A 27,736-nucleotide genomic window follows, 5' to 3' on the forward strand; every position below is an offset into this window, starting at 1 on the left:
GCTTTTGTGCAGATTGCAGAGCTGCTTTAGTTTTTTTGCATTTCCTAAATTTTGATGCTGGACTTCTACAATCACCATAGTTTATAGTGTAAGTGGGAAGTGGCAAACACAGAGTAATATTGGCATATTATTCATCACTTATTTATAACATGTTTCATGCCACATCATCTGCTACGACCTTCCTGCCACCCTGCAAACAAATGCACCCTGCAGGCAGATGTGGGTCAACCCCAGAGCCAGGGCTCAGAGCCAGGCTCCGTGCTGGTGCTGGCAGGGGAACCAGCACAGGCTGCACAGGCACAGGGACAAACCCCAGGAGGAGCTCTCAGGGTCGGGGCAGTAGCCTGGGCTACTGGCACTGATGGTACTGGTGATAACTAGTGGAGTGAGATTAGGAGAGGGATGAGGAGAACGCTCATCTGTTACACTATCCATCATCTGTGGGTTGCCCCAGGCAATGTGAGCAGGCTGCTCTTTTCAGAGGAGCTGCCATTAGGATGGACCAGCTTTGGCCTTCCCATGGGGGGGAAACAGCTTCAGTAACTTTTCCCAGAAGGACTTGGAAAATTTTTTGTTTTATTTTTTGTGCAGGTAGATCAGTAAGCCAGTTTTTAGAGCTTTGCTTTCATACAGAAGTCCATTTCATTCAAAGTGTCAATTACAACAAACAAACAGACAGAAATGTTTAATTCCTATCATATTTCATGCACAAAGATGATAAACAATTAAAAATAAGCTTGTCTGTTTCCCCACTGTAAGGATTTCACTTTCATAGCACAACCTTTTGTTTTATATTTGGGTTATTTTTTAGTGAGCAGTTGCATCACTTTCTTAATATGTTTTAGAGGTATCCTTTTACCTCTGAGTCTGGAAATAGTCTCATTGTCTTAAATTTCAGCTTTATATCATCATGAGCCACCAGTTCCCATTTTAATGCCTATGTACAGTTCTTAAAAAAGGTAACACACTTTGTTCATTGCAGATGATACTTTTAGATACATGACTTATTGCACACACACACATATGTGTAATGCTGGGTACAGAGCTCATGTCCCATATTTTTACATCATTACCGTAGGAGAATATTAATTTCAGGTTCAGTAGAAAATCTCCTTTTAGTATGATTTCCCCCTAATACTCAAGAGCCAGAACCAGAGACCAGGAGTATTCTCTTTCAATTATTGCCTACGCTACAAACTTTATTTATAACTGTGATTCAGACCTTATTCGTTGATTGTAAATATACTGTTCATGTGAGTTGAAGTAATGCAGACAGTTTGCTGAACTAGATCCTTCTAGGAAAGACTGTACATATACACTTCCTTTTATATTCCCAATTCTCATTTTCCAGAAAAAAATCCTGATCATTCTTTTTTTCGTGATGACTTTTCACGTTTTTCTGCCTTTGCTTCAGAAGCTCTTTCACCCATTTATAGCATCTAGCTGAGGTCAGTTGCTTCCTACACATTTTCTTTACCTTTGCACCAACAAATATAAGCAGGTTCTTATGTATTCCAGAAAAAAAAAAAAAAAAAAAAAAAGAAAAAAAAAAGAAAAAAATTCGACCACTATTTCAGATCCCATTTTTTTTTCCCGTGGAATCTTTGTGGAAGACAGTAGAACTTCATTTTTGGTAATATGTACATGGGTCTGTCACTAATTTGTAAATGAGTTTTAACTAGAGAGTCTGTTGGCATGTGACTGTAACTTGATTTATTCTTAAATAGATTTCAGAAGTTTTACAAATCTCATTTTCACAGTCTGTGTAAGGCTTTTCAGTTCATTTGCTAAATACTAGCTTGAGAGGTTATCAGCCACTACCTCCATTGTACAGTGTCTGATATCACTGGAGAATTCACTTGCTAATTCACTTAGATTAGATAGCATTAGAATTGTAGGTTTATCAGAGGGTGCAGGCCAAAACTTTGCTCTTTAAAGGCAAAAACAAGCAACTTGACTGGAATATAGCTGATTGTCAAAAGGACTGGTGTATGCTTTGGGATCAGTATGTCTTCTAATAAAATATTCTCGGTAAAAAACAAACAGAAAAGGCACTTTCTGACAAGGCAAGGTAATTTTCTTTCTTACAATATTGTAAATCTCAGGGAACTCCACTGGAATTAAATACTTTAGATTTACACTACCTTTTTGCATTTCTTTCCTAGTTCTAGTTGCCACATCTGCACTAAAATCAGTTCTCTTACTCATCTTCCACTTTAAGTTCACCAAAAGAGAAAGCGAAATCTTGCAAAATTTTTTGTTATCATGAAATCATAGAATCTGCTGAGTTGGAAGGGATTCATCAAGATCATTGAATGCAATTCCTGTGCAACACAGGAAATCTCGAGTCACACCATATGCATGAGAATATTGCCCAAATCCTTCTTGAACTTTGCCAGGCTTGGTGCTGTAACCACTATCCTGGGGAGGGATGTTCCAGTGCCCAGCTACCCTTTGGGGGAAGAAGTTTTTTATAACATCCAACTTAAACCTGCCCTGACACAACTTCAGGCCATTGCCATGTGTCCTGTCGTTGTCACCACAGAGCAGTGATCAGTTCCTGCACCTCTGCTTCCCCTGCCAACTGCAATGAGTCTCAGCCTCCTCCAGACTGAACAGACCAAATGACTTCAACTGCTCTCACTCAGCTTCTCCTCAGGGCCCTCCACAATTCTCATGTTCTTCCTTTGGATGCTCTCTGATAGTTTAATAACTTTATTATACTGTGGCACCCAAACTGCACCCCAGGAGGTGAGGCTGCCCCAGCTCAGAGCACAGCAGGACAATCCCCTCCCTTGCCTGGCTGCTGATGCTGTCCCTGATGCCCCCAGGACACTCTTGGCCCTCCTGGCTGCCAGGGCACTGCTGGCTCATGTTCAACTTGCCATGGACCAGAACCCAGGGCCCTTTCCATGGCACAGCTCTCCAGCCTCTCATTCCCCAGTCTGTCTGTCCATCCAGGGCTGTCCCATCCCAGCTGCAGAATCTGGCACCAGCCCTTGTTAAAGTTCATATGGTTGGTGATTGCCTGTCTGTCTAGCTTATTAAGGTCTCTCTGCAGGGATTCTCTGCTCTTGAGGGATTTGACAGCTCCTCCCAATTCAGTGTCTAATCACACCAGGAAAAGGCAATATCTGAGCTAAATACCCACTGATTTTCAATCCTGAAAAATTGGTGTCCAAAGAAAGGAAAGCTGTCCAATAGGCAGGTGATACAAAATGCTGTCCACATTCTTAGTTCCATGCTAGATAAAATGAGTAATTTTTATATATTTTGTGGATATTTTGTATATATATTCTAAATTTTATTTTTCCTTTAATAATGATATAAAAGTGAATTTGTTCTAAGGGCATTTGTCTAATTGATATATTTTGGCGTATATTATTTTTGCATGCTGTAGTCCTTGAGAAATGGATTAAATGAGTGTTTATCACCTTGGTGTCTTCTGCCACAAGACAATCAAAAAGTCAAAATGATCCAAAGTTAAACAACACATAACTCAGTGAATGTTCTAGAAGATCTGTTAAAATGTTTTACATTATTTGGCACTAAAAATAAAAACAATCCAAACTTTTTTAGACATGATTTCCATTCAAACCAAATACTTTCGAAATGGCATGAAGACAGACATTAGGATGATAAGTTGCCAGTTAATTCACAACAATGCACATTATGTCATGGAGATTGACTGACTTGAAAGCTATTACAATGAGATAAAGAAACAAGATGCTTACCAGTCACCAAGCTCAAGGGTCTTGATTCCACCTACTTATTAAGGGTAAGGAGGTGCATTCCATATCCATACCAAATGTGGTTTTAGAGGGAGAATAAGGTTAACCTAGAAGACACAACAAAATTCACTTTACTTGGGACCATTTTTATCTTCCAAACTACAATGTCATCATAATGTAGATATAAAGCATTAGTCTAAACACCAAGAAGATGCATTAGCATTTTTTTCACATGTGAAAACAGTAATTAGGATGGAAGGGAGGTAATAAAACTTTTAAATTTTCATATATAATACAAAGTAAAGTTGTCAAAGTCTCTTGGAAGCTCATATTCAGTTCAGTCGCAACAGCTGGGCAACAAGAGAAAAATTTTCCTTCCTTCTTTCCTTCCTTCCTTCCTTCCTTCCTTCCTTCCTGGAATCCTGGAATCCTGGAATCCTTCCTTCCTTCCTGGAATCCTTCCTTCCTTCCTTCCTGGAATCCTTCCTTCCTTTCTTCCTGGAATCCTTCCTTCCTTCCTGGAATCCTTCCTTCCTTCCTGGAATCCTTCCTTCCTGGAATCCTTCCTTCCTTCCTTCCTTCCTGGAATCCTTCCTTCCTGGAATCCTTCCTTCCTTCCTCCCTTCCTCCCTCCCTCCCTTACTGCCTTTCTCCTTTTCTTCCTTTCTTCCTTTCTCTCTCTCTTTCTCTCCTTCTCTCTCTTTCTCTTTCTCTTTCTCTTTCTCTTTCTCTTTCTCTTTCTCTTTCTCTTTCTCTTTCTCTTTCTCTTTCTCTTTCTCTTTCTCTTTCTCTTTCTCTTTCTCTTTCTCTTTCTCTTTCTCTTTCTCTTTCTCTTTCTCTTTCTCTTTCTTGTTTCTTCTTTCCATCCTAACATGAAGAATTGATTGTTGACATTGCATAACTGGTGTATTGGAGATTTAAATACACACAGGAAAATCACAACCATATTCTAACAAAAACCCAGTTTAGAAAAATGAAATATTGCAGCTCAGTAAAAAGAAACAGGGTGAATGCCTCTCATTCCAGCTTTATTTTTTATACTCTTTACAGCTGTTCCACTTATAAACAAGAACTTCAGTACATAAACAGAGACTAAATATAATAGAAAGACAAATTAGTTCCCCCAGAACTGATGATGTTTATTTTTCTTATTAATTTTTATTAGCATTGAATATTGAATGTTTAATCCATACTGAAAGAACTATGTAAAGTGGCTGGCCACAAGCATTTATCTGTCAAAAATTGTTCAACATATAGAGCCCACAGAAAATCTTAATTAGCTAATAATTCTCAGTGAAAAGAGGAGGAATAGAAGAGTAGCAAGTCCAGCTTTGACTAACTGAATTGCAGCTGGAACAAAACTCTTTCATATTCAAGCAACTAATTGCAGGGAAAACAGTCTATTTCAACCTTTAAAATGTGATGTCTTTGTTTTCCAAATATTTATTTGTACTGCACATGAGAGGCTTTATGAAGGAAAGTATTCTAAAGGCTGGAGGAGACATTCAGGCTGAACAGTAGTTTACTTATAATTTACAGACTTGTAGTACTTAATATATAATGCAATAATCTATGCTGTGCCATTTGTCATTTGGACTAGGCCACAGATTATAGCTTAGGGCAGTGCATCTGTGCACAGATCAGGCAGGAAATGGCCTAAAATCTTGAACAGCTGAGCATGATGTCTCAGTGTAGCTGCAAAATTCAACCTCTGCTCCAGAGGTCACTGCATGCTTCAGTCATGACAGCCCAAATTGTTAAGCATGTGACTAATATGCATACAGAACACAGGCTGCCTAGTGTCTGCTGCAAGCTTGATGGCTGGTTAGCGGCTAGTCTTAATTTTATGTGACAATCCTGGGTAGGAAGTGCCGGGTGGGTGACTAAATGGAGCATATTGATGTCCCACTGGGTGTATCCCCTGTTGTTTTGACAAATTCTCCTTAGCATTTATCAATCAGGCCTACAATGGGGAGTGTGCTGAATATCTAATTCAGACATGGTAGTCAGGACTAATAGAGCAAGATAGCATGTTATTCAATTTGTACTTGTTAGTGATGTCCCACTGTCACTGGGCAATTTACCTTCACACTTCACAAATGAAAAGAGAAATTTGCTGGGCTTCAAACACTTATGTGAGTTACAAGCAAAATTTTAATTAGCATGTCATTACAGCAATAATTTATTGCTTCTTTCTAATGTCCTAGCACCCAGATTGCACTTTTCTTTTTTTTTTCCTTTTAGGCAATGTGCACTTAAAAATTTATGGGGCAGGTACTTGAAACAAAAATAAAAACCAATCCAACAGCAATTGAAAAATTGTATGGTAAGATACATACCAAAAAACATTTTTTTCTGAAGACAAAAAAAGATTTAGACATTTATCACTTAAAGGAACATTTTGCGTTCTCTCCTTGCCAAGTATTAAGGGATTCCATAAACAGTGTCATTTAAAATCTTATTTTAATTCATTTTCTAACTACTTGAAAGAGGAATTTTCATCTATTTCCAAATGAAGTATAAAGAGAGTCGGGGATGCCCAAGAAAGGATTTGTGTCATGTAAAAAACAGTAAAGCAAATCCACATTCTTATTATACCTACATAAACATTAGTAGTAGATTTCCAGTAAAGACCCATGCCAACAACTAAAGAAAGCCTAATTTTGGTAAATAGAGGATTTGGTAAATAGAGGTAAATTCATTCTTTAGCTGAAGTCAATGAAAAGAACAGATTAATCTCTGGAATTGTTTGGGAAGTTCAGAACATCTTATATTGCCATTGAAGTTGAAAAGGGCCTGCTCTGCTCTTTGAAGAGCTGGTTCCTAAGGCCTTTGATGGTATTGTATTTATTTGTACATATTGGTCCACATGTTTTTCTGAATTGCAACCCACAATTGATAAAACACAAAGATGCTTGGTGCTGTAAGAGAATCAGAGGACAAAACACAAGCGACCTGCATGAGGCAGGAGGGAGCTCAGGGACTCTCTCAAACCTCAGACAAAAAGCAGTGTGTGTTGGTCGGGGGGATGCCATGCTCTCATTGCAGGGTGCAGGGCAGCTCCTCAAATGCCAGCTCCCTGTCTCTGTGTCACAGAGCTCAGAAACACGGCCAGGCTCTCATGAGCTATCTCGTAGCAGCTTCTCTAATAAACTGATGAATAAGCAATTAAAAGAAATGTGAGCAAACAGATCACCTTGGGAGGTTTGTAGAGATGCCTGCACACAGTAACACACTGTTCCAGATTAGCAGGGAGGCAAAATTAATTTGCTTCCAGCACATCAGTGATACCAGAAACTAAAGGGGATGATCTTACCATTATTTTATATGGAAATAAATATGAAAACAGAGTATTGATTATAAAAAGGGCTTGAAAAATCAGGCCTACTGTTTGGTATGTAGGAACACGTTAGAGGAAAGTTAATGAATTGAGTAGTTTAAATAGACCAGGAAATGTAAATTTTGGCTGCTAGAGGTTATGGCATTTAATTGCTTTCAACACTCTGAAAGAAAACAGTGTGATTTCACAAAGAGCTCATAAAATTTAAGGGAAACTTTTGCCTTGAGTTATTTTTGTCAGTGACAATTCTTTTTCCCCTTGGCAGGTCCTTTCAGAGTAACAATATATTGTGGTGTCAGTTTTGGTCTCATTTGAATTGATTCAAAGGCAAAATTGCCCTATGGAGTCTGACTTAAACTTATGTGGAAACAGTGGAATTTGAGTTACAGATGTTACTCATGGAAAAAATCCCACAGCTCCAGGGCAAGCAGGATGGTGCAGAAGGCAGAGATACCAAGCCATGGTCATGGCTGCTTGAGCATGAGGTGACTCCTACAAGCAGCTCCTGGAGCCCCTTAGCAGCAATGATATCCCACAAAAGACTTTGAAAAACAGAGAAAAGCCTGACTATTTTATTTCCATGCACCTGTGGTGATTCTGCACCAGCTGAGAGGGGAACAGAGGGAGGCAGACTGCGGATTGTTGTATCAATATCATCAATGTGGGGAAATATAAGGCCTTGAGAACCCACCAGAAAACCATAACCATGGCCACAGCAAAAACTGGGGTGGCTACCACTTTTTTTGATATTTTGATAGCTGTTCCCTCAACGGCAAGGTTTTCATTTCAGAACACAACCACTATAAGCAATTTAAATTCAGGTGTAGTAAAAAAATGAGGGTTTTCTCAGGTTTTCTTGTGCAATTTTTCAATTTTTCCCTTTTTTAATTTTTTTTTTTTATTAATTCTGCTTACTGTCTAACTCACAAAAATCAGGAAAGCTGTCAATACACTTATAACCTTATTTTCTATTGTCTTTTCTCTATCTGCCTCTATTCCCACTCCCAGAGTGTCTGTGTCTGTTGTCCATGGAGTGAGTGCTTTGCTTCTCTGGTCCTCACATTTTTCCAAAGATTTACTGCTGTAGAAGGCTCATAGATACAGCCCTTGCCAAGATGATATTTATTATTATTAGGTAGTAGCTTATATTTTTACAAGTCAGCATTTTTTTCTGTTCTATTCTGTTGGGGGTTTTTTTCTTTTTTTTTTAATAGTGAAACACCAAGCCCTAATCCAAGCTTTTAACTATATAATTATTCTTGCACATGTTCTCTTTTCCCTAAGTATCCATTTAGTTCAAGTGTCATCCTCCTTACTTTGAAACATTTGCACAATTCCAATATATTTTGTTGGTTTTCATTCAAATCTGCATACAGGTTGCTGTAAGCACGATTTTCCCTGATAGCAGTGAAGGGAGGTAGATTTTTTCTACCTAGGCTACTAGGGCTCTGAAAATTATTTCTAGTTGTAATAGATAGCTGGAGATCTCAATAGAGAAGAGATACTTTCTTTTCTTCTGAAAGAATCTTCTCACTGAATGGAGTACAAAGTACTCTGTTTAAGGGACAGCACACAGTCAAGAGCTTAAATACACAAAATAAAGTCCTTTTGGATCCTCGTGTTGTACATTCAATGAAATAATATTTAAAACATTAATCACAGAACAAATGAAACCAATGACTATCCAGTGATTCAGCACTGTTAAGGACTAATTTTCTAGTATCTGAAAACGTTTTCTGGGACTGTTTAATTTACTGAAATTGCTGTCCTCTTCCTACGCCAGGTACTTGATACTGTTCTTAGCAGTGAACTACTCTCTTTGTCTTCTGAGATAAGAGCAAAGTTCTGATACAGGACAAGACATCACACAAGAGAAGTCATGGGCTACAGGAGAAGACTGAAATTCTACTGGCAACATTATTCATGAAGGTAAAGCCAGTCATTACAAATCCCTTTCTTAATATGTAGTGTTTCTTCTGATGGATTATATATTACATGAATAGCATCCTTCAGCATTTCTTAAGAAACAATCTATTTCCTTTAATGTTGTTCTACAACAGTCATATGAATGTTCACCTAGTAGTTTAAGAAAAAATTTACTTAACTTTTTAAATAAATTTGATCAATATCCAAAGGGAACCCTGCACTTTCCTTAAATCCCATTTTATTAATGATATAATTAGTAGACTGTAGATTTTTCCTTATCATCATTAGACATACTTATACTCCATATTAGATTTTCATCTGAATTAACAACTATCTAAAACAATGGACTAGTTACTCATCAAGAACTTTGATATTTGCTCATTTTTTCCAAGTGAAGATGTGCATGTTTGACACATCAGTTTATGAATACTATGCATTAAGTCACATCTGAGTTCTGGAACTGTAAAAAAGAATTTAAAAAAAAAGGTTAAAATATATATGCAATAGGCTTTTGGGGAAACATTTATGAAATTAATTTATTGCAATTCCTGGCAATCCCTAATTTTTTTACACATATATTTTTCATAGAAAAACCTCAATTTGAAACTGAAAGACATTATTATGAAATCAAATACTAAAGTTTTTTGACTTCCAGCAGAATTTATAGCACCAATGAGATGTACAGAAATAAGGTTTTTTTAAATCTTCATAAAAATATTCAGAAGTTGGGTATAATTTCATTACTTTTTATTTTGTTCTTGAAAACCACCTCTCTTTTCTAGAATTTTAATTGAGTTTAACTACTAAGTCAGCTAAAAATGTGGATGGATTCACCAAGACCAGGATCTATCTAACCAAGAAGAATGAATACTAAGGCACCAGGAATTCAGTGCACTAGACAATGTTAAAAAAAGGTCTTAATCAATGAAAAACCTATTGACTTACTTTTTCCTGGTTTTCCCATTTAATGTTTTTCCTTCTACCAAGATGAACAAGTTTTGATTTTAGCTTCAGGTTAAATCTAACTATGTAAAAAACTGCTGTTTACTCAGTTTCTCTTTATGACATTATGACATATCTTTATGACATATATTTATGACATCTTAATATCTGAATAGTTACCATAATAAAATAATTTCTTTATACTGGGCTTAACATCTTCAAACCTAGATATTTCTACTGTCTAAAAAAAGCCTGGGAAAAAAAAAAAAAGCAAACAAGCAAGAGATATTGAGGTATTCTGACATTTCCTAAACTGGCAAGTCTAATCACTGAAAATAAAAACAATTTTCTCCATATTAAACTAGGGATATATCCCCCAGTCTAGCAAGATGAACCCACACAAAATATTTCTGCAAAGAACCATGTGGAAACGAGCTTACAGCCACTTTTCTCTTTACTTCCTATATAATATTGTGATTAGAATATCTATTTGATATATTTGACTTTTTAGATGTGCAAACATTCATATGGACAGCAGTCAGAGTCACTTCATATTAACAGAGACTATGTGTGTCTTCTGTGATGACTTCAGACTGCCCAGTGTAGTGATGCATTTCAGCAGGGGGCAGCCCCCAGAGCTGCCCTGATCAGTATCCTCCTGCAGTTGCCTGTTCTTGTGTACAACCCTTCTACTTGTTTATCCTCTTCTTTCTTTAGTCCTAAGTACCTACCTGCTAAGAGAGAGCTTATAGATTCTGCAGCAGCTGTAGCTGATATCCTCAGCAGAGGAGCAAGTGAGCATCAGGAAACAGCAGCAGTAAGAAGCTCCAATAACAAAATACCAGAAAGCATGTATCTTTGTATTTGCACAGAATGCCTATCCAAAGTCTTGTCTTCCTGACCACTGATAACTGGTTTTGTATTTAAAAATAATTTCATTTATTTGTTTATTTTTATATATTATTTCCCAATAACTTCGCACTTTAATCGACTTATTTTCTTTCATGCGTCTCATTCTCAGTTAAAATTGAGTCTGGCCAGAGATACAGAGGATATCACAAAAAGTTTCTATAGGTGTTAGAAGCAGAGATAAATATCTGGAAAATGCTACCCTCTCCAGAAGGAAATCAGAGACCTGGTGGCCCTGCAAGCAAAGAAAAGACTGAGGCCCTCAGCATCTTTTGTGCCTCAGACAAGGAGTACTCCAGCTATGTCAGGCAAGTCAAGAAAGGCAAAAGCAGAGCCTGGGAGAATGAAGACCCTAAGCCCACTGCAGGAGAAGAATAGGGCCAAGATGGTCTAAGGAATGTGCACAAATCTGTGGGAATTTATAAGGTTCATGTGTGGATCTTGAGGGAGCTGGTAAATTAAGCTGCTAAGCCACTCTCCATCATTTTTTTTAAAACCATGGCAGTTAGGTGAAGTCCTTGGTGACAAAAAGGGATATATAGCCACTATTTTTAAAAAGGGGAATGCAGAGGACTGAAGGAACTGCAGCCTCTCCTCTGTGCCAGGAAAAATCATGGAACAGATTCTTCTGGAAACTACACTAAGGCACATAGAAAACAAAGAGGTGATTGTTGACAACCAACATGGCTTTACTGATGGCAAACCATCCCTGTCAAATTTGGTGGTCTTCCATGACAGGGCTACATACTAGGTGGAATTCATGAACAAATTTTCATTTCATTACTTTGTAGGGTTGAGAAACAACCACCGCTACCTTACAAGAGGAGGAAGGGATGGTGGAGGAACAGGGATAAACATCCTCTTCCAGCTGCTTATCTTCCCAAAATAAAGGAGAGGAAAGCTCTTTGTCAATACCAAGAGGGTAAAACATTTTTGTAAAGTCATATTCAGGGATATTATTTAGGTACAAGTTCATTAAATACAAAAGATAGAGAGCTGTGGTTTCTGCATGGAACCAAACTTTCTTTATCAATAGTTCTGGACTCTCTTGTTTTTTCATTTTATTATTTTATGAGTTTTTCTATGATGTGTAAAAAAGGGGCTTTCTAGCACACTATGATGCCAGGGCAGCATATCTAAGACTGCACATGATTTCCTAGTATCACAACAGTGTAAGTTCCAGATGCCATATTATTTAAAGACTTTCACCCACCCTGTGCTTTACAAAGGCACTTCCTGGCAAGTCTAAGATCATAGGAAACTAAACTGAAACAATCAAAATGTGAAAAAGAAGGAAGTGAATGTCAGGGTAGATGGAATATTGAGTGATTACACTGGAATAATTTGCATTTTAAAGTGGATTGAGTTGTGCTGTAGACTAGATAAGATTCATGTATAAGTCTTATTTGAATTAAATCAATTGGCACATCTTTACATCTAAGTAAATAAGCACAAGTAATTTCTGTGAGTGTTTAGGGATTGGGAATATGATAGAAGCTTTTTGCATTAGTCCATCCTTCATATCTATCTTTTGACATAATGTGTATTGTAATTGTTTGCAATTTGTTAGAAAGTAAGCATTTGTGAGATTTAGGAGTTCGCTGTGATCAAGAACATGTGATTTTTATGTGAAAAAAATATATGCATGAATTGTCTGGTTCAAAGTTATTGCTGGGAATTATATGCATAAATGCCTGTAATACCCTAATCAGTCACCCATAATTTGAGAAGCAATATGGTAGAATGGAAACAGGATGGGAAGTTATCAGCACAGTCCTTATTTTTCACTGTCTTCCTTGAAGATCTGGGTTAAAGCCTCAAGTATTGATGTTTGAATAATGTGAAATTATTTTCTGTACAGTTTGATTACCCACTTTTGATTACAAATCATACCTTATATGATTTAAGAATTTATAAAGGGAATATATATGCTTTCTTTGTGGGGAGGCTGAAATCAGAATCTGAAAACTTCATGACAGTCACCTTTGAAGAGGAAGGGCCAACTTAATTCTAGTGCTGAGACTTATGTGAACTTTCACACATGTAAAACTAGATTTTAAATACTTTTTGTAGTCCTTTCCTAGTAATTATCTCTTCATTCTTCGTTGAAAATTAAATATTCCAGCTCTTCCTTTAGGAGCTCTTTTCCATAATAAAGGTTATATTATTTGATGAGTAACTAGAATGCTGTTAAGCAGTCTATGTCTGTGGTATTCACATGCTATCCAAACATCCCAACTGTTATTCTCCAGACTATTTATCCCTCTTCCTAGCTCAGTTAAGCTTTTCAGTAATCTTCTCAAAGTCTTCGTCAAATCTTTAAGACTGATGAGAGAAAATGACCAAAACAAAAATCCATTTGTGGAAAATGTTACTCAGAAAAGTATCAGATTCAAGATATAAATTGTTCACAGTCATGGCAAGATCTTTTAATGACTGGAGGGAAGATATTATGAAGGTCTTTCATGGTCAGGGTGTTTCAGTGCTGAGGCTGATACATCAGCAACTGATACCTATTTGCCATGCAGACTAGTAAGTAACTTGGCACTACTGCCCTTTCTCTGACTTTTGTTCTCTGGAAAAAGGAGAGGGAAGAGATATCAATGAATATTTATCCCAGTCTAACAAAGATATGTTTATCTATTACTGTGATGGAATCCACACACACACACTGAGCAGAGATAGGATTTTATAACTGTGATTTCACACCAACAATGTTTGAAGGTGTTATAGAAAGGTAAAGGGTACATTTCACCATAGCACATTATATTTTTATTGATCTCAGCTTCCAGCAAAAAAACTAATCTAGTCTTTGTAAATCAAATTTTTAAAAAAGTTCAATCTCCCTTCTGCCTGTACCATGCTTCTTGGAACTATATTGTCAATATTATTTCAGTTTGCATTTGTGGTCTCTGTATTCAGAAAGCTTGGACCTTTGCAGCTTCTTCCATAAGAGATAGACTATTATGCATTTGAATCTATTTTAAATATTCTTAAGGACACCTTAAGGTTAGTGATTTGTTGAAAAGCCAGGAGTGATACTTTCTTAAATGTTTGGTCAGAGCTGTGGAACAGTGACTGAAAGCAAAGGAGATGGTAGCATTGCATTGAACTTCAGAGCACCTCACCTAGGTAACTCCAGATCAAAAGACACCTTGTTATCTCATTTTCATAATTCATACACATTTACTAGATATTAGCAACAGCTTGCAGTATAATTTCAAAAACACCTTTTTTTTTTTTAAATTTTAAATTTGCAGTTCACTCACGCATTGATCACAAATTCAGGGGCTATACAGCAATATAATCAAGGCTGAAATACATTCAAACTTACTCATATTGATGTACAGTTTCTTTAAAACAAAAAAACTACTTCTAAAGAAAGAATAGCAATATCCAGGCCTTCATGGTTTGTACTTTTAATACTATTAAATATATTTACTTATTTTTCTCTTTTCACTCATCTTTCTATTTGTTTCTTGTTTAAAATATGTCTGGGCTGTCTGCCTGACCTTCTGTCAAAATTAAATGTATGTGTATATCTTTGATTTTAAACTTGTAGAAAGCTTCTTTTGTTTTGCTACTTTTGTATTAATAAAAATACTTTTTTTGTGTTTTTCTTAAAGTGTAGCCTGTACATCTGCAGTGCAAATCTGAATCATGAAATAAAGGCAATTTTCTTCTAGTGCATGCCTTTTCCTAAAAAAATCCCAAAACAAAACAAAACAAACCCCTCCCCCACAAAAAAAATCCACCCAACTCTTTACAAGATACAAGACAAATGACACAAAAGTGAAAGGCCACTGATACAAACTGGATAGGCTTACAACATAATTGAATTAAGTCCTGTGTGCCACGTATGATCACAAAGCAGGGCCATGTCTTGAGCACTCTGAATATAGGGAGGCTGCCAGTCAATAAAAAGACCCTTTAAACTGTTTAAATGCATCATGAGCATGTGCAGAACACTCCTAGCTAACAGGTGGCTGAATAAAACTCAGCTGGTGTTGCACAGGGCTATAGCATTGACCTTCTTTAGGATAATTTCAGCCCTCTTAAAAAAAAAAAACAACAAAACAACTGTTACTGTACTTGGTGTAGTGGAAACAATTTAAGGATGAATAATTTCTTTTAGCCCCTTGAGGCACCGGTGGCTCGCTCTCTGCTCTCCGCTCTCTCTCCCTTTCTGTGTCTCTCAAGTGAATTAACATAAAGGAACAGTGACAACAGCAAGCTGAAAAGCGTAGCTGGTGGGAGGATTAAGTATATCATTGAAAGGAATTATGTTGTAAATGACTGGGAGGGGTAGGGGCTTCTGTTCCTTGGTCCCATCTGGTCTTTAAAGAATACCTTGTTGTAATTACCCCCAGATGGCTTTGTGCTACACTGGGTCTGGACAGCCAGGTGCCACTGTACCCTGCTGGGTGTGATATTCATTGCTACATGCAGTGACAAAAATGGACTTCATTGCAACCTAATTTCTTCCAGGGTATTACACAAATATGGAATGAATGTAGCTTATCAAACAAGAGCTTAGTGTGCCAGGAACTGAAACTGTCAAATGTAAGACAAGACTGCCTTGTTGTTTCATTTTTAACAACTGATATGTGGAAATATCAACAATTTACAGTGTTTGTCTGCTAATAAATATATATTATATCATGTTATCTATTTTTCCAGAAGATGAAATGCTCAAATTACCCTAAGGCAATTGCTGGAAATGGTAAAATAACAAATGCCTCTTACAAAGTCAGTTTTTTGACAAGATTTGCTGTAGGCTAAGTTTCGGTTCAATTCTGGAGGATGTCAGCACAGAAAACTCTTTCTCTTCACTCCCAGACTCAGGCCTGTGCTTCTATCCCAGATGAAAATTTTTCTGCTTTCTTTCATCTCTTTTTATTGATATTGCTTCCTTTATCCCATGTAGTTCCTGGCAATTTTACTTCCAAAATCATACCAGTCTTTTATTTTCAAATCCTCCTCAAAAAAGAAGTTATGAAGCTACTCTATATGAGTCATTATTACTAAACAAAACAAGGCCTTTTGTCACAAAAGGGAAAACAAAAGAGAAGTTTGAGGTAAAATAGAAATACAGATTCAAAATTCTGTCTTGCTCTGTAACAGCTAACTAATCGCATTTTGAAAAGAGGGTGGTCAGTACTTTCCTCACCCAAAATGAACATTGAAGGAAATGCCACAAAGAGTAAACCCCTTCCCAGCTCATCTGCTTTCCTGCTTTGCCACACACCTGCCCACATCCCCAGTGTCTGTATAAGCCCATGTATGCAGCTTCTTCATCATGCTTTGTACAGCTCATGCACAATTCCCTATTCTTCCTGCCAGTGGCACCACTAATGACCAAGGTGTGGAATGGCTTTCCCAGCACTGCTTGGCCACCACAATGCCAACAATAGCACCAGCTTGCTTTCTGAGGTCTGAAGGGAATGAGATGGTGATTGCTCGCTTCTTGCGTCTCTATTTAGCCTAACAATGCCAAGATTGTCTTCCCCAGCCTTTCTGTACTTTCCACCATGTTGCATAATCTGAGGAGATGTAACTCTGAGGCAGCTGGTTTTCTACTGCAAGCTATACTTATGCTCAATATACTAATATACAGATATTAGTAACTTGTCAAAAAGACACTCTTTACATCTTTAATCTACCTGTGAAAACGTGTAAATAGCATCATGACTGAGTCCCTTGTGTCCTTCATTACTATCATCTGATTAGCAATGAAATTCTGAGAGAAGTGCCTCGTTGGCTTTTGTTCTAAGACTCTTTCAGAGTCTTAGACAATGCACATTTTGAAACTGCAATATTTTTTAAGAAGGAAAAGGAGTCTTAAAGTACAGAAAAATCAGACTTTCAAAACATAATGGCGTAGCAGTTTGGGCGTCTTAAAATTGTCTCCAATTAAAACGTGTATCAAAATATGTCTTCTTTAAATCATCAGATAGATTTTTAAGTCTGGAAATATTAGCAGATAATTATGGTCTCCCGTTTTTTGTAACTCAATCTTCTTCTTTTTGTACAGGGAACCTTTGATTTTACTAATTGCTAGTTATTTAGACATCAAATCAGTCATATCAAAAATAAAATTTTTTTGCAAGGTAAAATACATTTTTCACCCATTGTCTTTGACTTGGACAACATAATTTTTTTAAATGTTCCTGATCAGCTCTTATTCACCTTTTCCAGGAAGTTCAAATTAATCTATAAAGCTTCAATGTCATCTTCCATCACCATTAAGAATACTTTCAAAAGAAATAAAAGTGTTGTCCCAGAAACAAGTGCATTAGTCAATCCAATCATTTGCTATGAAAAATGATGGGACAAATTTTGACATCAGAGACAAGGTCAGACTTATGCTGACTTAGTACTGTGTAGTGGCAAGTTTCTACATGTTGATTAAGAGAGTAAGATATGTTGTCTCTTTCTCTGTTCCTCTCTCCCTTTCTCTGTCCCTCTCTCCCTTTCTCTTTCTTCTATCTTTTTATGTTTGCAAATATATTCATATAACTAAGGGATAAAATTCCATATATTAGACAACTACCCTCCTAAAATTATCAAAATTATAGTCTGTGTGTTTTTCAAAATCTAAGGCAAATCTGAGATATTTATCAAAGTCAGTTTTTTTTATAAGAAAGTGATGTACATGCCTTAAATTGATGTAAATGAGCTACGTAAGAATCATGCGTTTTTGAAAACTAATTTTAATCCACATACATTTCACTATGTGCATGATTTCCCACATATAAATATAACTTACTAACATAGAAATGAAGAAGATATAGTTCTGGATTTGACAGTGACTTATATTATGTAATTGGAGTTACTGATTGGAAGAATGAAGTTCTGAAATCCTCTGTTCTGCCATCCATGAGTTCCAACCAAAACCAGGAATTATCTGAAATTTGCATATGAAATATAAGGTCCAGTTTAAGCTTAAGCTTTGCTTGGTCACTCTGCCACCTCTGTATTTTAAGTACCTCCCATAAAACTCTAACCTTGATAAGACTACTTTAGATTGCAAACCTCTCATTTCTCAGCTTCTGTCTTCAAACCTACTTCTCCCAACTAAGAAATTTGATGAAATATTAGAGCCTCATGTCCCACTGCAGAGCCTGTGTGCAATTGAAGAAAAACAAGAAAAACATTCCCAGTGTATTATTACAAGTATTTTGCCCCTCCACTATCTTCACATTTGGGGGTTTTTCTGACTGGGAAGATCTGGTCGAAAAACTGGTGACTTCTCTGGCTTGTATTTTTGACATTAATTATAAATAAAGATATTAAAGAAATAATGGCAATATAATTTCAATGCGTATGATTTAATGATATCCATCAACCTCACTTTTAAACTTCACTTAGTATTACCCTTAAGAGACTGTGTATTTCTAAACAAAGTTTACAGGCTATGATTAATGATTATCTTCTGAATGTAGAACATTAATGCAGTCCCTCAGTAGGTATGTTCATCCAGGAGACTGAATGTTTACAGGCAAAGTAGAATCACAGGGCACAGGAGATGACATATTTATTGATGAATGCACTGTTTTGTCAATAACACTGAAGTGAAGCTGTGTCATATCGAGCCATTTAACCAGAAAGATCTTGTGTGGTAAGTTTGCAGAATTAGTCGTTGTGTTGTTTTGTGCTGTTTCATATCTGAGAAAACAAAAATTATTCCGAAGGTAAGCATTAGTGACAACTTTTGTTGAGCATTTTCCAATCTTCTGGGTGTTTCTGCTAGCCAGGTTATGATCCTGGATTATGATGTACCATTACAAGATGCATACTCAGAGTTAGTATGGCATTTATTGTTGGATATTACCTTTCATTTTGCATGGAGGTTCTGCGTGCACCCAAGTAGAAACTGAACATGAGAATAAACTTGCTATCACTTGCTGAAAACAAGCAAATAAAACATTCTTGTCACTCTTCTGCATTTTGAACAAAACTGAAATTTCCTGAGAAACCTCTTTCTTTCCCAAATGGAGAAATTAAAGTGGCCTAGGTGAAAATATATAAGCAAAGACATGATAATGAGGAAGAAAAAAGTATGTAACACCCAGAACTGTATAGGAACACCCATGTATTTATACACTTGTACAGAGAAGAACTGTGAGGCACATGAGAATGTAATGCCACAAACTTGGCTGGAAAAGAATTTCCATAATCTCTGGATTCACTGACTTTGCATGGAAGAAGCTCTCTTTCTTTGCTGAGTTATATGGCTTCTTTAAAGTATCTTTATCTTATTGTGAGAGTTTTAGGGTAGATCAATATTTATTGGAAGTACTTATTTTGAAACAAGGTCTGCTCTTACTCAGTTCTCAGATGGATCATCTTGAGTCCAGTATAGCATTGCCAAGAAGTTTTAAGAGTGACAACAGAAATGGAAAACCACCTCTGACAAAACAGCACGGCCTTAATGAGAAAAATGTAATGCATTTCCAAGCTGGTGAGTAGCATGTAAATTTTCAGTATTTGCTAAGCTGAAAGCCTTATTGTTTCATGGTTGGAATTTACAGGCAATCAAAAATGGCTTCATCCTAGTGTTGGGGATCTTCCACTCAAATTTCAGCTTTCAAACAGTCTTAAAATCAAGCCAGACCTCAAACTTCTATAGCTGAACCTTCTGCACATGGACATATCTTTTTAATTACTCTTAGCTGAATCCCCAGACCTTGCAGAGATTTACGGCCCTTTATGGGACAGAGTGTTGCCGTGTGCTGTAGTTACCACAGGCAGAGTTTGAGGCACAGCAGGAAGCGTGCAGGTGGTGTGGACTCTGCTGAGCCTGCCACGGGAGCAGCGGGGCTCTGCCTTTCCGATGCTTTAGAGGGGATGTGGCACTGGAGGCTGCCCCGAATGTCTGCTGGGAGGGGGAGAAGCAGCAGCTAGCCTCTGGCTGGAGTGGGAGCTGAGCTGAGGCTGAGACAGGCTGAGGATGTGAGCAGCAGTGGGCTGTGGGATGGGAAATGGCCCAGCAGTGGATTCCTGGAGGTGGCCAGCACCGGCAGAAGCCTTCATTGCAGCACAGCCGCCTGTCACTGCCTCCAGGCCAGCCAACAGTGTGACTCCTGCTTGCATGCAGTGCGTGTGAGCATCATCCAGCTCTCAATTCAGGTGAATTTAGCCCCTTCTTACAGATTCAGTGGGAAGATACCCCCTTATATGTCATTCAAATGACATTTGGTTCCAAGTGTTTATATACTCTGACTTCCATATTTTCATTACATTTTTTGATAAATTTTCACTTACGTGATAGAAATGCAGTTGTCCAATATTATGACAAATTTTATAGCACTAAGATGATATAAAAACTTTTATTTTTGTGTAAGTACTGGTCTCCTTTTGAAAGTTATGCACTAAATTAACAGATCCTTCCTTCCTTCCTTCCTTCCTTCCTTCCTTCCTTCCTTCCTTCCTTCCTTCCTTCCTTCCTTCCTGGAATCCTGGAATCCTGGAATCCTGGAATCCTGGAATCCTTCCTTCCTTCCTGGAATCCTTCCTGGAATCCTCCCTGGAATCCTTCCTTCCTTCCTGGAATCCTTCCTTCCTGGAATCCTTCCTTCCTTCCTGGAATCCTTCCTTCCTGGAATCCTTCCTTCCTTCCAGGAATCCTTCCTTCCTGGAATCCTTCCTGGAATCCTTCCTTCCTGGAATCCTTCCTTCCTGGAATCCTTCCTTCCTTCCTTCCTGGAATCCTTCCTCCCTTCCTTCCTTCCTTCCTGGAATCCTTCCTTCCTTCCTGGAATACTTCCTTCCTTCCTTCCTGGAATCCTTCCTTCCTTCCTGGAATCCTTCCTTCCTTCCTTCCTGGAATCCTTCCTTCCTTCCTTCCTCTCTCTTTCTCTCTGTCTCTCTTTCTTTCTCTTTTTCTGTCTTTCTCTCTTTCTCTCTCTCTTTCTTTCTCTCTTTCTCTCTCTCTTTCTCTTTCTCTCTTTCTTTTGCAAAATTTCCCTTCCAGGTCTCAATTCTTAAGTGAACAGAGTGAGTGGTTACTCTGCCTCTTTGGACTTCAACTACAAATCAAAAGACGCAAAATTTTTCTTTGGGAAAAAGAAGGTGCATGGGAAGTGCATGGGAAATTAAATTCTAAACTTTTCTGGCATATATGATGACAGTGGCAACTTTAAAAACAATTTTCTTCAGGGAGTAAAAGAGAAACCTTATTGTTTGCAGATACTCAAATTAACTCTTAATGTATTTCTTCAGTTAGCATGTTATTCAGCAAAAAACTTGTGAGGAATGAGAATGTTCTTTATTTTCTACCTTTCAGCTATTTGCAGTTACTTAGTGAACAATGTAGTTCTAAAGTAACATCTTGAAAATGAAGCATATTACATAGATACTGTATAGAAATCTACAACCACAGGCATGTCATGACAGTCATCCCTTTCTTTAACATCTAAACGAAATACATTTTTATAAGCTGATTTACGCTTTAAGTAAAGAATAAATAGTTGGGAAGACCAAGATACATCATGAAAATATATTTGTGACTAAGAGAATATTGCTGTTTCTAACAGAAATTTAATATGGAAATCAGTAATATTTTTTTCTATATATGTGGAAACTGGTATGATTTTTGAAGAAAGCACTTCAAGATGAGACAAAAAATAAAGTGCTTACTATACAGAATTTTCTAACAGATGAAAAATATTCTCTCTTCTGTAAACTTGTAATACTATGTGATCTGCTACTAATGGAAAATTCAATAGTGTATCTGAGTGTATTTTTTGGTGCATGCAGGCTTATATACTCCTACATGAGCATTTACACAATTCTGAAATTCAACATAGAAAAGTTCTATGAAATTATTCATTTCATCTCCATGTTGGGGAGATACTCTTCACAAATTGTTCTCCCTGTTCTGACCTATGTTCTACTGTATGTCAAATCATGGGAAAAGAAGGAGGATATTCTAATTAGTAGAATGAAAAGTTTTTTCTATTTTATTTCATATACTGATACTCCACCATCTGCTATCAGATTAGTCTTTTAGATCACACCACTCTCTTAGTCTATAAATACCAATATGTGTAGAAAAATATTCAATTTAAGGCTTGCAAAATTAAAATATACAAGGTACAGCTAAAACTGTATAAATTAGTTTTGGATAATTTATCCTCAAGTTCTCTAACTGAGGAGCTTGTGTGGACTTACACAAGGGTTGGTCACAGACATAAAGAAAATCTTTATTATGTTTACATAGAGGGCAATTCCAATCTATTTATGACAAGAGTCAGAACATGTCTTCCCTCAAAGCCTCTTCTCATCAAACATGACTGTAACCACAGTTCTCTACAATTGTAAAGATAAGAGGATATTATTCTCTGGCATTTCATTATTCTCTGATTTTTTATTTAACTTCACCTCATACTTTATCTTCCAAATGTAAAACCCCAGTAACTTGCCAATCACATTTTACAGTGTAGCAAAATGGCAAATTATATTGAGAAAGGGTGGCAAAAGCAAGTTGCCCATTTATTCTGTAATCAAATATGTCCCTAGGTCTAATCAGTAGCAGGACAAGTCGGCTGACAATGCCTGTGCACATCTTTACATGATATTCTCAGTGTCAGCTGAACCAAGAAAAAGGCCATGTGGAGATTCACTCCTCTGAGGCCTGCTGCAGTATTGATTCTTTATTAAGGTACTCAGTAGCAAAAAGAAATTCAGCATGATTATTCAAACATGCTCCTGAAAACACTATGAAATATCATTTGCCTGACAATACCTTCTCAGGCAAATTTTAATGCCCAGTTTAGAAAATAGTTTAGAAATAATTTTGAGGAAGACAATTGACTTAAGAGTCAAAAAAGTCATATCCATGTTGAACAGCACTACAAATCATTGAAAATTTCTTATTCAGCTTCTCCTTGGATATTGATTATTCTCTATCTAACAGGAAAGAAAGAAAATGCAATTACAGCAGCACTGTTCATGCTGCTACTACACGTACAGGTCTATCAGGTTTTCCAGCATTAACCCCTATTGTCACAGGTTTCTAAAATCAGCAGTAGTCTGGCACCCATGAGCTCAGCTCTACTTCAGTTTCCGAATCTTAACAAGGGTTATATATTTAAAACACTTGGGGCCATATTCTGTCCACAACTATCCTCCTATAAATCAGAACTCACACGAAAGTACCCAAGGGCAATCTTTCCATTCCACTTTTTCCCATCTTGTAGGAATGATTTTGTTAAAAAATAATGCATGAAATTGTCATTTCTAGTCCCCTAATATAGATTTAGTAATCTGAAGATTTCAGAGAGGAAGAAAGTGTTACAATGCCCCCCTTATTATAATAATGATCAATTATGTTTATACCGAATAGGAATAAACATATATGTTCAAAAATATATTCAGAAACATATATTCAAAAATATCTTGACAATTATCATGTCTGTGAATAAATCAGAGGAGTTTTTATGATTCAAAAAAATTGATAGGCATTTTCATACTGCATCATCATATAAAAAAGAGCTGAGTTCTCTAGATTGCCATTTCTTTATCTGCCAGATAATTTGCTCAAATGACAGTGAAGGGCTGACTCTTGTGCAGAGGGATTGATGATATATGAAGCGGATGGAACTTTAGCAACATATGGTATGGTTTCAGGGAAGGTGTATTTAGTTTCATTTTTCTAATTAGGAAATTATATTTCAAGGTCTTGAAACCCCCATTTTAGATAATATTACAGTTCTAGATAAACCAGCCTAGAGAAAGCCTTTCCAATATTATGTGTGACAAAGCTGAACTGATTGCTGAATTCGTTATTCAGTTATATGATATATTTTCTGACTAGTGTGAGAAGCAAAATTTTAAATTAGCTCAGTGCTAATTAAAAAGTTGAGGATCAAGATACACCTATTTGTTTCACATCACTTTGAATCAGGATCTAAACCTGGAGGATAACACTTTAAAAGTTATTTAGTTTTGTTTGAGTTAGATTTAAACACACAGAAAATTAAAGTGACTTTCATAAAAGTTTAACAGGCACTTGACTTTGAAAAGGAAATCAGCTGGAAAAAAAGCCATTCTGTTATACCATATTATCTGACAACATGCTTAAGGTTTTTCTATCCTGCCTCAATTAAATATCAGAAATAATGAGAAATTAATCCTAGTAAGAGATTGACAATTATGAGGCTTAAAAAATGTGTTTATGTGTTATTTTTTATTGGACTCCAGAAATTTATCTTGGAAACTTTCTGAGGATCAGCCATGATTATAGAAAAAATTAGAGGCTGGACTGAAACGTGGAGCAGATGTAGGAGTCTTTAGCTTGGAAAAAGCTCAGTACACACTTCAGAAATGGCACCTCTGCTGAAAACAGTCCTACAATACATCATTGCACCACAAACTGAAAAAGAAAAGCGATTCACAGACAACTTCTGAGAGCTAATGCAGCCAGATGTTTCAGTCTCATTTTCTTGAATTAAGGAAAGAAAAAGCAGACTTTATCACAGCCATTAATAAAATCTATTGCCATAGAAATGAATCACAAGTGAGATTTGAAATATCACCTATTTGCAAATTACATATGTATTATTCAAAGCATTTAAAGCATATTAAGTGACCTATAAGGACCTATTTTTTTCCTTCCTGTCCTCTCAGGTACAGGTCTGAAATTAGCATCAGAGGGCTCATTTTAAAGCAATACACATGATAATGCTCCTTTCACTCATATTAATGCCACTATGAAAAGCATTCAGCTAAGAGTGGGTTAACCACTGTCAGTGGGTTAAAGTGTACAGAGAATGGGCTAAAGTGTACTGAACCAAGTTTATTGAGAGAGACATGACAGTGCTGTGTCTTGTGGAGTACTGTGTTGTGGAGGGATGCTGCTGTCTCTCTAGGTGATAGAGGAGTCGGTGACAAAATGAGGTAGTGACCCACTCAGAGATGTCTGACATATGCTGGCACAGATGCTACCAGACGTCTCCCACAGGGAAGGAGACAGGGAGTGATTATTGAATATTAGGGAAATTTGTACCAGAGAGGATTAAAGCTTCTTTCTTTTCTTTTCCTGTTTTGGGGGAGGGGACGAGAACGGAGAGGGATCATTTCACTGCCCTGCTCTAGTGAAGAACAAAAGATAAGCAGCTGAAGTTCAACTTCATGAGCTGCCCCCCTCTTGATATATGTAAAGCCACATGTTCAAGCAACAGTAGATTAATGTAGAGATCTTTCATCTCTGGAGATAAGAGTTTAAATCTAGGTCAGATCCCATTCTGAGATGACATATAAAAATGCCCATGCTATTTTTTGCTTCTAGAAGAGGAAAAAATAGTTCTCTGGCATATTTTGCATTTTATTTGAAAATTAGTTGGTTTCAGCAGTTTTAAAGTTCATGTAGATGTTAAATGAATATATTAATAGTAAATTTGTCGGACATTTGTTTTTCTTTGTTGCCCCTATTAATTGGGTGTATAAATCAAGTTCAGCATACAGATACACACAGACCTATAAAAGAACAAAGGAACAGTGGGCCAAATTTTGACTGAATGAAATTGCCCATAGCAAAAATGCTGATAGTTCAGAGCAGAACCCAATACATGTATAAATAATTAATAAAAAGTACATGCACTGGTTTTGTGATGCATTGTGGAGTACATACACCAGGATTCACAGAATACATGACAGAATTTATTAGAGTAGGGCAGAATATAAACCAACTTTCTGAATCAAAGCTTCTCATTGAAATGGGTAAAAATGACTGAATAATAAAAAAAATGTTCTACATACTGAGCTATGAATTTTACCAAACTAGAAGCAAACTTGACAATCTTTCTTTTTTCTGATTTGGCTTTCTGACTATGATATTTCCTTGTAATGTCTGTGCACAAAAATGAAGATTTTCCAAATACAATAATTTTCCCTTGTAGTTTGTGGCCTTTAAGAGATATAGACAAAATAAGGGGCAAGAGAATGCAAAGCTAAACCCCTCTCTGTCTGCCTGGTGTACCCAGAAGACAGACACCTGCTCAGTGGGAAGGAAGAGTGCTGCTGGCTGCACTTTCCCTGTCCAGTTTATGAAAACTTCTTTCCCAAGTGAACAGATATCTTCAGAGAGATTTTGTTTTCAGAACTGTAATTTCAAAACTGATGTTGAAGAAAGGGTTTGTCCACAGAAATTTCATCTAAAAGTTGTGCAACAGTGTTTGGATTTATAATCTGCATTCATGCGTCCAATTCCTATGTTATAACAAATTTTCCTGAGGTGACCAACAGTTTCATGCCTGAGAACTACTTGGCATGCAGGCATTTTTTTCCAAGAAATTAATTTTAAAGAAATTTTTATAGGAGGACTGAAGTATGCTAACCAGCTCACTAGTTCACCTCTCTCCATGCTTAAACTTTCAGACCATTATTTCATTTACACATTCCTCTCTAATGTTAATTTCCATGGAGATGTATTTTTCTGAAAAGAAGCTTCAGCACTGGCACCAATAGAGTTGTTTATAATGCCCAATGTAGACCTTATCTACATGTCATTTTCTGTCTGTGTACGGTCTATGGCATTAGCTGTATGTCCCATTGTTAATAGATCCTCAAATTAGATTTTTCAAGTGTTCCTTAAAGAGGAAAATGTTGCTTCATTAAAACAAAAAGGTCCTTAAAACTTTTGTCTTGATAAGCAACAAACTCTGGCGTCAGAACATAAAGACAATATATGTTTGTAAAAATTATTTTTTGGGCCTATTACTGTATTTACGTTCATGCATGTCTCACAAGCACGACACCAACAAATAAACACCTTTGGTCACACTAACTGATTCCCTGCCTTTTTTTCCCCTACTTTAGAAGTGTCACCTTCTTTTTCTAGGGTACTTCAAGTGCCCCAGCTACAGCAGTCTGCACCGTGTGGCTGCTTTTCTTCTGAACCTCTGACCGAACTCTTTGAAGTTTTCAGACAGCAAATAGATGCCAGGCACAAAGACATTTCCAAAGAAAAATTTTTCTGAACACAATTCAAACAAACTGTTGGCCTGTTAGTATTTACATCTTTGCTGAAATATTTTGAAGGAAACTAATGTGATAATTTTTTAAGTTATATGAAAAAATACGGTGGATTTTAGTTAAAATTTCAATGAAGATTATTGCCAATAATGATTAATAGCTTCTGGAGGTATTTATGGTCTGTTAAACATAGTTTTGCTCTAGAAGTTTAACAAATGAATATTAGACTTGGTGCACCTTAGTTCAGAAATCGGGATGGATAAGTCATTTATGCATGACTAAAGCAAGCAATATTGGCTGTTTAATTGTACTTCAAAGACAAAAATGCTTGAATAAAAGAAATGGATATATGTCTGAAGAGAGTAGTACATATATCCATTTTCTTAAAATGAGCTTTAAAGAATGAGCTTCTTTGTTGTCCTAGCTTTGTTTATATCATTTCAGGTTTTATAACATTTTCTGTAGTAGAAGGGAATTTAATAATGCAAGACTAATTCGTGGAGGTAAGTTGAGAGGGTTGTGAGTTGGCTTGGCACACAGTATAAAAATGGATGCAAGAAAATATCATGCAGCTAAATCAGTGCCAGAAAATGATGCCATCTAAGGACTGAAAGCCACAGAGTCAGCTACATAGCAGTATGACTTTGATATAACCCTACAGGCAGTTCTGCACCCGCAAGCAGCAGCACTGAACACAGCCACACTGCTGGCAGTGAATCCACACAAAGGAGTAGCCACAGGCCATGATGCCATTGCAGGAAGAATATATATTTCAACATTTGACATCTTGCTCTAACAGCTGCCAAGTTTGGCTGTAGCTATTGACCTGATTGCTCAAGGACAGAGAGGAAGAAGAAAAGAAGCAATATAGGGAAGTGATAAGCAGAGATTTAAAGATCAGAAGCATACA

At 36.9% G+C, this 27,736-nt stretch overlaps 1 long non-coding RNA gene across 1 annotated transcript in view; it reads left to right on the forward strand.

Annotated features, from left to right (window-relative positions):
* LOC306814584 overlaps nt 1-20,909 on the forward strand; it is a 35,901-nt gene extending 14,992 nt beyond the window's left edge. The window contains exons 2-3 of the long non-coding RNA XR_013777213.1: nt 19,182-19,312; nt 20,825-20,909. This is a non-coding gene — a long non-coding RNA (uncharacterized lncRNA). The remainder of the gene's footprint in view (nt 1-19,181; nt 19,313-20,824) is intronic.
* The last annotated feature ends 6,827 nt before the right edge of the window (nt 20,910-27,736 follow it).

Source organism: Erithacus rubecula, assembly GCF_903797595.1.
Source record: "Erithacus rubecula genome assembly, chromosome: Z".
NCBI classification, from domain to species: domain Eukaryota; kingdom Metazoa; phylum Chordata; class Aves; order Passeriformes; family Muscicapidae; genus Erithacus; species Erithacus rubecula.